The 11,572-nt window shown below is 46.9% G+C and overlaps 1 protein-coding gene across 7 annotated transcripts in view; it reads right to left on the reverse strand.

Moving 5' to 3' along the window:
- HIPK3 (homeodomain interacting protein kinase 3) overlaps positions 1-11,196 on the reverse strand; it is a 74,239-nt gene extending 63,043 nt beyond the window's left edge. For 2 of the 7 annotated variants that reach the window (XM_080594736.1, XM_080594735.1), the window contains exon 1: positions 7,916-8,191. The gene's annotated coding sequence lies outside the window, so the exon portion shown is untranslated. Of the gene's footprint in view, positions 1-7,915; positions 8,192-8,699; positions 9,439-11,094 lie in introns of those variants that run through there. The other 5 variants (XM_080594739.1, XM_080594733.1, XM_080594734.1 and 2 more) reach the window with 4 other exon arrangements.
- Positions 11,197-11,572: the final 376 nt, after the last annotated feature.

The following is an 11,572-nucleotide window of genomic DNA, read 5'->3' on the forward strand; positions in this document are numbered from 1 at the left end:
AGATTTTCAGCTGGACAGAGCACGCAGAAGCGCAGTGACTCAAAATTACTGCTCTCCCCACAGGACTCGAGCATTAGTTTGCAACAGCACACGTGTAGATAACCTGTCAAGTTCACCAAGTCTGAGGTGATGAAAAGATTTGCAATTTGGGGTCTACCACATCAAGAGAACCCAGGTCAGGAATTGCAGAAGACTGTTTCCTACACATTGGGAATTATCCAGCAGTAGCTTTTGAGGTCAGTTTCCCCAAATACGTGAAAAATCATTACCACTTTTCCAATAGGACCAACAAGAACTTAGCAAGCAGGTACTGAGTTGTCAAGACAGCACGCCTAGGTCATATTCAAATTCCTTCTGCAATAAAAATGTTGCAGTAAGAATGTTCAGTTTGGGGAGGTTTATGGTGTTTTTGTGTTTTTTTGTGTTTTTTTTTGTTTGTTTTTAATCTGACTTAACTTTAAAAGAATTAAGATATCTTATCCAACACACTTCTCTTGATTTGTCTTTTTCTGCTACAATCTCCAGATCAGCCTCTTCGGCTACACCCAATAACAACTTTCAAACATATACTTACTAGGGCATATATACAAACACACAACCATGTGTGCATGTATATAAACACATCTCAGTAAGAATGTGTGTGTGTGTATATATATATGAATACCTTTCATATATATAATGCGTTCTGTGTACACATATACAGAGTAAGACCTCTTCCAAGTCCTAACTTCTTTTCAGAACATAAATTCCTTACATAAAAGCAAAATATTATTATGAACACATTAAATATTATCAGGCATTTTTATTTCCTTGTAAGTAACAACACCATGAAGATAAATTTGGCTGCTTACTGAAAATAGCTGTATGTACATTGCACATGTAGAACAATAAAGAAAGCAGTTTTAGGGCGGTTTTTGTTGTTTTTTTTTTTTTAAACCACTTCTTTCAGGTTTCTAAAGATTTGGAGGAAGCAGTGTTTCCTATAGGCAAAATCACTATCAGAAATGCATACTCTCTCACAGAACGCTCATCCTTTTGCTTCCTAACAAATCAATAATCGTAATAACCTATACTGTAATACTTCCCAAAGCCACCAGTGCAAGAAATTTCTCCCTCTCCCCTACGCAGAACTTATTGATTTAACTAAACAGAAAGATGTACAATAGGAAAGCAAGATTACACACAACGTATCAGTCTTGTGCCCTGGCTACTGGGATCATAAGAGTAAGCCAGTTTTCCCTCTGTTGTGTTCCCTTCCATATAATACTCTTCTCATAAAAGGAATGAGCTTCTAACATCCATTCGTTTTAATCTTTAAAACAAAGCTTAGCCATCTCTTCAACTTAGTTTTATAAACATATTCAGTCTGGAAGAGCACTTGTCAAAGAGCTCCCAAAGTATTTCTCAAGGAAAACTCCCCAGCTGCCCTCTTACAGAGCTCAAAGCTGACAGTCACAGAAAGCCATTAGCCCAGAGCATCATTTCGAAAGCCAGACAGAAAAAAGGCCTTTTAAAGAAAACTTTAGAGTATCATGAAAGTAACCCAATCCTATCAGACTGAACACCAATTCATTTCTTGACTCACAAAATGAGTTGATATTAATAGATAAGGAAAGAGGAAACAAAGAGCTTTTTCTTCTTCTCTTAGGAATGAAGCCTGTTCCGTTGGAAAGGATTCACAAGAAGACCCAGGAGCACCAAAATTCCCATATTCAACAGATGGAAGTGATGAAAAAGATCTTGTGAAGTCCTCCTCTATCCCTATAAATAGTTTAAATCTTCAAAAACAAGCTGTAGGGGAAAAAAAATCTCCACAAGAACAGGCAGATTCTAGACAAGTAAGCAATTCTAATGATTGAGTAAAAAAAAGAAAACAATAATTGAAAGGAAAGGGGGAGGAAGTTTGGGCAGATGACCTAAGTTTCTAGGAAAACACAGGCAGGAAGACATTTACAAGGCAGTGATACACACTAGCAGCTTTTCAGTCAAAAAGGCAGAAAGATATTTTACAAGAAACAAGCGAAAAAATCTCCTGAAGAGCAGAGAAGTTACACCACTTGTTCGGCAGCAACACAGGCAGAACCTGCGTGACACAGAAGAAACAAGTACACTCAGGCTGGTGGAAATAGGCAGAGGCGAACACACCATTTTCTGTAAATACTGACGAAGCATCAAAACGAAGCAGTAATCAACAGAGACTGTGAAAACACGAGACAGGGTGTTTTCCTATCTATACAATGGCAACAAAAGGAAATTACTAAGGTCTCAGATAAAATTGCATATATAGATAAGTTTATGAATTCCTGATGCTAGCAGTTAGTAGCATCTTCCAGAAGGAGCTTAAACCCCTAGTGGAGAAAAAAGGGGTTCTTCGCTTCCCTTACAATAATAAACTCGGCATCAATTATCAGCATTAACATTTGCTTTCTCTCTGCGTTTTTGCCCGTATATGACAACCTCCTCCTCCACACCTTGGCCTGCTCTAGCTCCTTTCCATGGGCAGGAGCTTGCAGGATTCAGCACCGGCAGGACTCGGGAAAGGTTCAGATGCCTGCTCACATCCCAAGACCTGAAGGAGCAGGGCTCCAGGGACTTGGTCACACTAAAGGAAAGCAAGCATTTTTGCAATGAAAACGCTTCAGCCCCACACAAAGCGTAACTGTATCAGTTACCGCCGCTGCGGCTGGAGTTGCTCTCCCAGCAGTTTTCCTGTCCAGGGACCAACTTTCCTCCTCCCCTTCTCATATGCCAGGAGGAGGTGAGCATCAGGTGAGCCCTGCTTCCATCTCACAGCTCACGTCCTACCGTGGAGTAAAGCAGAACTCACGTACGACTCCTAAAACAACCCAAAGCAAACTTCCTCAGGTACCAGACCCCACGCACCCCAAGGCGAGGCAACAGACGTCAGTCTGGTGACGAAAGTCCAGCAGCTACGGTCCTCTGCAACCTCAGAGCCTGCAAGCGAGCACTACTGTGCTCACAGGGTTTCTGTCAGATGGGGACCACGGGTCACACAGGCAGGGGTGTTAGGTTAGGACACCCCAGCGCGGCCACCTAACGGAGCACGGCCTCGGCCCAGAAGCGCTCAGCCCCCCAGACGAGGCGGCACCACTGCACACCGATGACTGGGGAGCGCCGCTGCCAGCACCTCGGAGCTGCAGCCACCCCCTCACGTTTCGGTTTTATTTTTAAAGCACGATGGTGTTAATGGGACTCAGAATAGGCATTAGGACCTGGTTTTTCTTGTCCCAGAATTTTTCATCAGTTGTAAAATGGTAGAAAAATCTGCCAGTTACCTGAATAGATAATTACAGTGGCCATGTACGTGTTCGGCAAGTAATGTTTATAGGACCATGAAAGGATTCTCATTCGACAATAGCTGACTTTTTACATGAAGAGCATTAGTCATATTTAATTTGTAACATGCTTTAAAACAGCACTAAAATAGTTTTCTAGAACCCGTAAATTACATTAGTAAGAATGGAAAGAGTCACATGAGTTTGAGATTACTCATTTTACAAACAGTTTTTTGACGGCAGTGTCATTCATAACATGCCATAATAATTCCGTGTATATAAGAACTCATTTACTTTCGTAAATATCAAGATTGTTGCTATAACTTGGATCATACTGAAAATCCAAGAAAATATTTTCTTGTGTCTGTCTTTGGATATTTTACTGCATCTTATTTTATTGCTGTGTTTTAGAGCTTGAACTCAATATTTTGCTAGACACCATGCTGTTACACTGAAACAGGGTACACCGGAGCTAGAAGAAAGGACACTTTGAATAAAGGAGTACTTTCTACTGCTTCCTGAAAACACAAGGTGAAAAAAAATATTTCTGTAATTCCAGGACTATTAAATATGTACAGTTGGTAACATAGGAAGGTAAAGTTCTGCAACATTGACATTTTAAACTGATTCCAAATCACTAAATGAGAGAAATTCAGAATTAATCTACTTGAACTCCCTTGCTTAAACGACACTCCAGGTATTTGGCTCATCATCCGTTTTAAGCAAAATGGCTAAACTAAAGATTAACCTTGTTTTGTCAGAGAGTTACCCACTGTCATAACTGAAGTGGAACACTGAGACATTATATGGAAACAAAATCAGTGACAATGGAAAAAAAAATACAACTATACAAAGATTATCCCCAAACTGCGTCCAAAAATAATCCTCACACAAATTCTTACCATCTTTCCCATCATTCACTATATTGAAATAAAACAACTGAAAAATTAAGGAAAGATTTAAAAAAAGAAAGAAAGAAAGAAAAAAGACATGTCCTGTAGGAAATACTATGCTATCAACGGAATTCAAAGCATAAAAACACACTTTTTGCAATTACATGCTGCTCATCTGCTTCTCTGTCACTTAAAAGTTAGTGCCTCTGAACAGAAATACAACTTCAGTTTCTCTAAATATCTTAGAGAGAGACAGCAGCTCTAAATCAGAAGGGTCTATAGAGGGGGGTGGAAAAAGCCACAGCCAGGTGACAGGATTTTCCAGGCTTTATGCTTCATTCTAGGTTACTTCAGGTCAAACAGAGGGTGCTCCCTGCCTGGAGAAGTTAAAAAGCATAGCCCACTGCTAACCCATTTCATAGCGCTGGCTGTTGAAAGTTCCTTTAAATATAGTTAGCGTAGTTATTTAAGGTATACTGCCCCACGCAGCTATCTCTAAAACGCCCTTTGCTTATTCTTGCTAATTTCCTATTTCACACACATCCCAGCCACAGATCTGAAATACACTCTCAGATAGTTCACCTGAAGCGTGAGCTTTTCTTCCAAGACCTGAATTAAAAGTCATACGTCTTTTCCACTCCACTTCCCACTTTCAGTCAGTAGAGCTGGAGAAGCAAAAATAATATTTCGATGACTTATGAACAGAGACATTAAACGAGTAAAAGTTCCTAGCATCAAGTTCAACTCTTCCTCCCCTTTATTTTCAAATACAAGAAAATTTAATAGGCCAGCTGAAAATAAGTATTTGACCGGCTGCAAACGTATATAATCCATCCAGAGGAGCTTCATCATTTTAATGATGAAGTGGCAAGGATGTTTTCTTCATCAGATTAATCCTACGCCAAGACTTCTGAAATCCTTCTGGAACTGCACAGTAACGCTGCCGGTGAATTGAAGAAGCTTGGCAAAAACATACAAGCCTTACTGAGGTACGTATATAGACAATATTTTGCAAAATGCAGCAGTGAACACGTAACTGAGGAGTGTTGGTATCACCACCAGGACATGCTACTTCCCTATTTGTTCTCCACTAGGCTGAATATACCAGCTGAGTATCAGAATATCAGGCCTGCTTTACCTGCTTCAAACTTCTAGAGTCAGTGAAGCAGTTTACCTTAGCTGTAACTCTTTTTTTTTTTTTTTTTTTTTGCATATTCAGTGAAACAATGATGTATTCAGTGACGCTCAGGCTTGTCTTAAAAAAAGAAAAAGCCACCAACGTTCTCTGGTTTGTTCCCCGCAAAGCCCTGTGCAGAAAGTCACGCTGCCTACACTAACTATTTTGTAATGCAGACCACTTGTATGCCAAAATACCTCACAGGCCTGACGTCGCAACGGTGAAAATTAGCTCAACTAGAACGTTTTTTCTAGTACAGACCTCTGTATTTAACATCAGTCTGAAACACACGCTCAGTCCCAAATGACAGCACCGTGCCCATTATCAATGCATTCTTCCCCGCACACACACGCAAAAGACAACAACAGAAGTCCTATTTCTAAATGCAAGGTTTTGTCCGAAGTATCTGTGGTTTATATAGCCAGTGTACTGGCAGAACAGAATGTAAGAGAACAGACTTGAATAAAAGTTAAAGAGAAAATCATTTGAGAAAACATTACGACCACAACCCCCTAAAATAGTACAGGCAGGTACAACCCTACATAAGCAAGGCTGAGGAAGCAGAGCCTGACATCCCCACACGTTTAGGCTGGGATTTTTAACGTGAACCAGCAGAGCTAATTCTGTTCTACCCAGAGGGTGGGTAAATCAACACTGTGCCCCGTAAAATTACCATTTAGAGTCCCACCAGTTTTAGTGGCTGCAATCAATCCAACACCAGCTTGTTGAAAATCCCCCCCCAAACCACAGCATTTGTTTTGAAGCAACTGCTATAAAGTGCAGAACAGGAAAAGCAGCACACACAGACTGTAATATTTCTGTTAACGATGCGGACTTCTAAATGATAAGTTGAAAACGCTTCCTCCCCACACCCTGTCTTTATTTCGTCTCCAGCATCTCGTTATGCAGGAGTCGGTCTCATTTCCCTGTTTTTGTAGGTAGCTGTTTGAAAGATAGGAGGGAGGAAACATGCAAACACAAAAAACCTCAAACAAAGAAAAATCTCAGACACTGGCAGGAGCCCCGGATCAGGAGCGGCTTCCCGAGTGATTTCTTTAACCACACTTCATTCCAGCCGATGGCATCCCCGTGCCTACGAGGCGTCCTCGACACGGAGAGCCGCACGCCGCCGTGACGATCCCGACGAGAGCATCTCTCCAAAGAGACCCACGAAGGCAGGGCCGATTGAGGAGCGCGGCCGGTGCCACGCCCTGGGCAAGCAGCAGGACGAGCGCTACCACCCAGGTCCCCAGCAGCACGGGCACCGAATGAAAGCCATCTCCAACGCCTGCTTTGTGTGATCACAGCTGTCCCCTTACCGTGCGCTACCATAAATGGCTGGCGGCGGGACAGATAACGCCGCCACCACTGCTCCGGCCCTATCGCTTGTCTCCCGGTAAGTCCATGTTAGCACTTCGCTCCGGTTGTTTGCCATCTCACCACGCCACTTCGTAATACAGTCTTGACCTATTTTCCAGATGCTTAATTAATCTCTTTGCTGGCTGCCGCGCTTACGAGACAGTTATTGCGTGAATTTTAAACTTAGCTTAGAGAAGCCTCTTGCAAATTAATTCTGTTAAGGAATTATTGTTATGTCAGAAAGTAAGGCAGGGCCTAGCCAAGCTTTGCTGCATTGTTCTGAAGCCAGGGCATAAACTTTTTGCAAATGATGTAATGGAAGGAAACACTGAAAAGGAATCACAGAAACGTGCATTGTTATCAACAGAACCGCAGCTTTGCTTAACGTCGTTATCTCGCTATTAATAACACGCTTCCAAGACGCCACCGTAACTGAACCGAGCAAGGCTACCCTCCAGAAAGAAGGCACGAAAGCATCGGAGCGCCGTACGGTTTCGGGGAAGGCAAGCCCGGGAGCCTCGGAGCGACCTACCAAGTTGGCAAAAAAGGGCAGCCCGCTCCCCGCTTCTGGCACTGACATTTTGAGCCGGGCACAACGCTGGCCGAGAAGCCCAGCCTCGCACAAAGCTATTTATAAGCGCGTAAACACGCGGTACTCACAGCCCAGGGCTCCGCGTGAAAAGCCAACGAACCCCGAACAGACAAAAGCGCCGGGAGGGACGAACGCAGGGACGAACGCCGCTTCCGACGGCGCCGCGGCGAGCAGCCGGGGTACCCCGGGGCCGGCGGGGAGCGGCGGGGCCCGGCCGCCGCCCAGCTCCGCTCCGGGCTTGTTGACGGCAACCGAAGCCCGGCGACCGCCGGCCCCAACGGCGCCCGCACCGCGCCCGGGGCCCCGCGGGCACCCTCCCGGAGCCGGGCGGCGGGGGGAAGCGGAGCCGGCAGCGGAGGCGGCGCCCGGGGCTCCGCTACCCCGCGGCCGAGCGCCTCGGCTCCGGGCTCCGGGCTGGCGGCGGCCCCGGGGCGGGGGAGCCCACCCCGCGTCCCCGGCGGGGCACGGGAGCAGGGCCGGCCGTCGCCCCGCTGCCCCCCGCGGAAAGGGGGTGCAGGGGCAGCGCCCCTCTCCGCCCGCCGCCCCTCCTGGCGCCGGGGACGGCCGCCTCCCTCCCTCCCTCCCGCCCGCCGCTCACCTTCACGGGTCGGGCCGCGCTGGCGTCCGGGCTGGAGCTACCGCCGCTGCCCTGGGCATGTCCGGGAGCGCCACGGGTCAGCGCCGCTCCGGCCGCGCTCAGCCGCTCAGCCCCGCCGCTGCTGCCGCCGCCTCGGCCGCTGCCATCTTGTCCTGGCGGCTGGGAGGGAAGCGCCCCGGCTCAGCCCGCTCGGCAGCCCGGGCCTCCGCCTCATCTTCCCGGGGAGGGCCGGCACCCAGCCCGCCCCCGGCCGCCGCCTCCTCCGCCTCCGCCTCCTCCCGCCCCCGCCCTGCCCGCGCCGGCCTAGCCCCAGCCCCAGCCCCAGCCCTAGCGGCGCCGGCCGCGGCCCATGGCCCCGCAGCGCCGGCACGGCCCCGCCGAGCGCCCCGGAGCGGGCTGCGACGCGCCTGGGCCCCGCCGCGCCCCGGCCCCGCAGCCCGGCCCGCGGGGCCCTCCCGCCGCCCCGCTCCGCTCCGTGCCGCTCCGCTCCGCGCCGCGCCGGCAGCGCCCCCGCCCGGCCCCGCCGTGCGACGCCCGCCGCAGCCGGGAGCCGCCCCGCCGGGGGTCCCCGCCCCGAGCCCGGCCAGGCCCGCGGCTCGCCCCTGGCCTGGCTGCCGGCACCCCCAGCGCTCCCGCGGGAGGCACCGGTGGCAGGGCGAAGGCGCTGCGGATGAGAAGCTGGCAGCGTGACTGCGCGCTGCGCCGTCGTGTAAACGAGCGCTCCGGCTTCACGAGGGGAAGACGCTCCCCTGGCCGGCCCTGAAAACCGCCGCGAGGCACCAACCTCCTAGGTGCGGTCTGCCATCTGCGGAGGAGGCCCCGCCGCGTTAGCCAGACCCCCTGGAGCTCACGGCCCGCTGCCCGAGTAACGGGGCGCAGCCGGTGCCACGAGCGCCCGGTGCCCCACGTTACAGCTCAGCGCTCCGCCGTGCCCGACTCCTGGCAAAATAACAGGATGCACGCCCAGTAGCAGCGTGCCCCTAATACCGGACATCACTTAAATATTAGTGGTTGGTTGTAGGCCTGGCCAGCCTCTGCAAACGGCATTCTTGACCCTAAATAGTCCTCAGCTGATGTGGGGCACAGAAGGAGTTACTGCTTGCCCATAATGTAGTTAGCCCCGACATAAATCCTTGGTTGCAGCTACAACTGGACTTCGCATGCTGCTCCACCTCTTGCCCAAAATAGCCAACTATTTTTTACTTACACAACCGCACGCAATCGTTTATTTTTCACACAGAAATTAGGGGTGGGGAAAAATAGGTGGGAGCCAATGTTAGTAAATTATAGCTCTTACGAGCTGCTCATCGCATTTTTACTAATGTTACACATTTTAATCAAGCTTCTCTTCACACCTCTCCTAAAAGGATCAGCTTCCTACTGAATTATTGATACGCATTATATTAACACGTAATCTATTTTGAAAGACTTTATACAGTCTTATAGAGAGAACAGAGAAACATTCTTGATTAGTTAAGCATACAAACCCTAAAATGACTGAATGAAATAAAGCATTAAGTATATACTGATTCTATCCGTAAGTGTATTTCATCCACAAACATTAATTGGCATACATTACCCCCTAATTAAAAGCTTGTGATCTATTGAAAAATAAAATACCCCTACTCAGCTACTAACTAGTCTTGACATATTTTTACAGCTGGTTTGTAGGAACTACTTCAAGCAATTTTCTTATTGCTCACCAGGTAACCTCTTCTAATTTGACAACTCAATCCAAATATGGTTGTAAACAGAATGATGCTGATCCTCTAAACAAAGAACAAATTATGAATCCAACACTCCACTGATACATTTGCACAATTTTCACCAATAGCTTTCAGAAGTAGATTTGAATTAAGGTTTAGAGAAAAGGAGTTCATGTTTGGGGGTGCATAACCTCTCCTGTTATACTGGGCTCTCTGGGCTTTTCATGTTTGCTCACGACTTGGTCATGCTTGTTAAATAACAGAGCCTCCCAAAATACAGCACCGTTTTGCAGTTTCATTCTTATGTTCCTTTTTTTTTTTTTTTAAATCAGTTTTTAAATCAAGCTAGATTTCCACTCAGTGTGCAACAGGAGTATCACCAGAGTGTAATCAATCTCTCAAACCTCTTCAAAACTCCTCCAGTTGCTTTTGCGGAGTTTAAAATCTCCCCAAAGATCCATTATTTTACCCTATCTGGGAGCTGTTTCGATAAAAGTCTTCCTTGTGCTGAGTGCAAACTTCCTCATATTTAGGACCAAAAGGGTAACCTGACCAAAAGCGCACAAGAGCTCCAGCTCAGCTAGTGCCACTGCAAAGCTGAAGTGCTGATTCTCCTCATTCAGCCACCCATTTTTCTCTTTTTTCCTATCTATTTGCTATTTTTTTCTCTCATTTTTTCCTATTTTTCTCTGGGCAGGTATTTTTGTGCCAGTAGGCAACTGAGGGGTTAACGCAGAAACTCCTGTTACACCTGTAAGTAACATGGACAACTGATACGGCTCCAAGGGGAGTGTTTTGTTTCACTGTACTTGAGTGACTTAGTGGAAGGAGGCCCGTGGCATTTAGATTCATTTATAAAGTTCAGCATTGAAACACACACCTCCATGGGCTCTTTGTTCTTCCTCGTTTCTATAACGTTGCCGAGGATAAGAAGTAGTTAGATGCTAGTGCTCAGAGTGGAAAAAAGAAACAGAAATTGTAGAAAAAGGCATTTCTAATAGACGTAAAACTAGTATGCAACAAAAAGAGAAGATCTGAGGACAAACCCAGGCTAGAACCATTTGGCAGCACACCTACCGATGATACTTTGTGCTATTTTTGTTATAAAAATCCCAAGTGTAGACAGAGACAGAAAAGGCTTTGGCTAGAACAATTTGTTTTACTCAAACTGCTATAAGCTACATCATCAAAACATTTTGTATGGCCCATGTGAGTTGTTTACATCACTTCATACATTGTTTACATCTAGCCAGACTCTTAAGTCTTGAATGTGCTTGAGCACAGAGTTCTGAACAAGGCTGTGCTACTACAGCTGGCTAGAGAAGCAAAAACAAAGATATGGACTGGAAAGACAGGGACATAGGGTTGTAATTCCATCCATCAGGCCCATCATTCAATCACTAACAACATAGGGGTGAAATTGCATGTAACAATGAAGCATCGCTGCTAAAAGGACAAGAACTGGTCTCTTACTATTTTCTTGACCTCCTCTCCATGCACCCAGTTAAATTCTCCTGACGATTACTCTCTAGCGGCACTGGCATTGAATCTCTTACCGAGTAGATTAAGCACGCCCTGCAAAAAAGTAGAAGGTTTTCTTTGGTGAGTTGAATTAGCTCAGGAAGAAGTTCAGTGGATGTCAGAGCTAACAATGAGGAAAGCAGAGTTTTTTTCCTTGGTCTAGTAGTTAGAGCTGCACAGACCTCAGTTTAGTTTTCTGGGTAGAAATTACAAAATCCAAACAACCCAGCAGCATGCTGCTTGGGAACACACTGCTGTGACCACTGCAGGCACTTAGGCTGCAGTCACCCAACCTGCAGAGCGCGGGTAGCAAGTCCAGCCCGTGACAAGGAAAGTGCCAAAGGGGAAGGTCCCACTCCCACTGTTGTTTGTTTTAGTGCTTTTAACCTTCCACACCGTGACCTCCATGCTATGACTTTCAAATTTAAAG

This window comes from Anser brachyrhynchus (genome assembly GCF_964034855.1).
Source record: "Anser brachyrhynchus genome assembly, chromosome: 5".
Classification (NCBI taxonomy): domain Eukaryota; kingdom Metazoa; phylum Chordata; class Aves; order Anseriformes; family Anatidae; genus Anser; species Anser brachyrhynchus.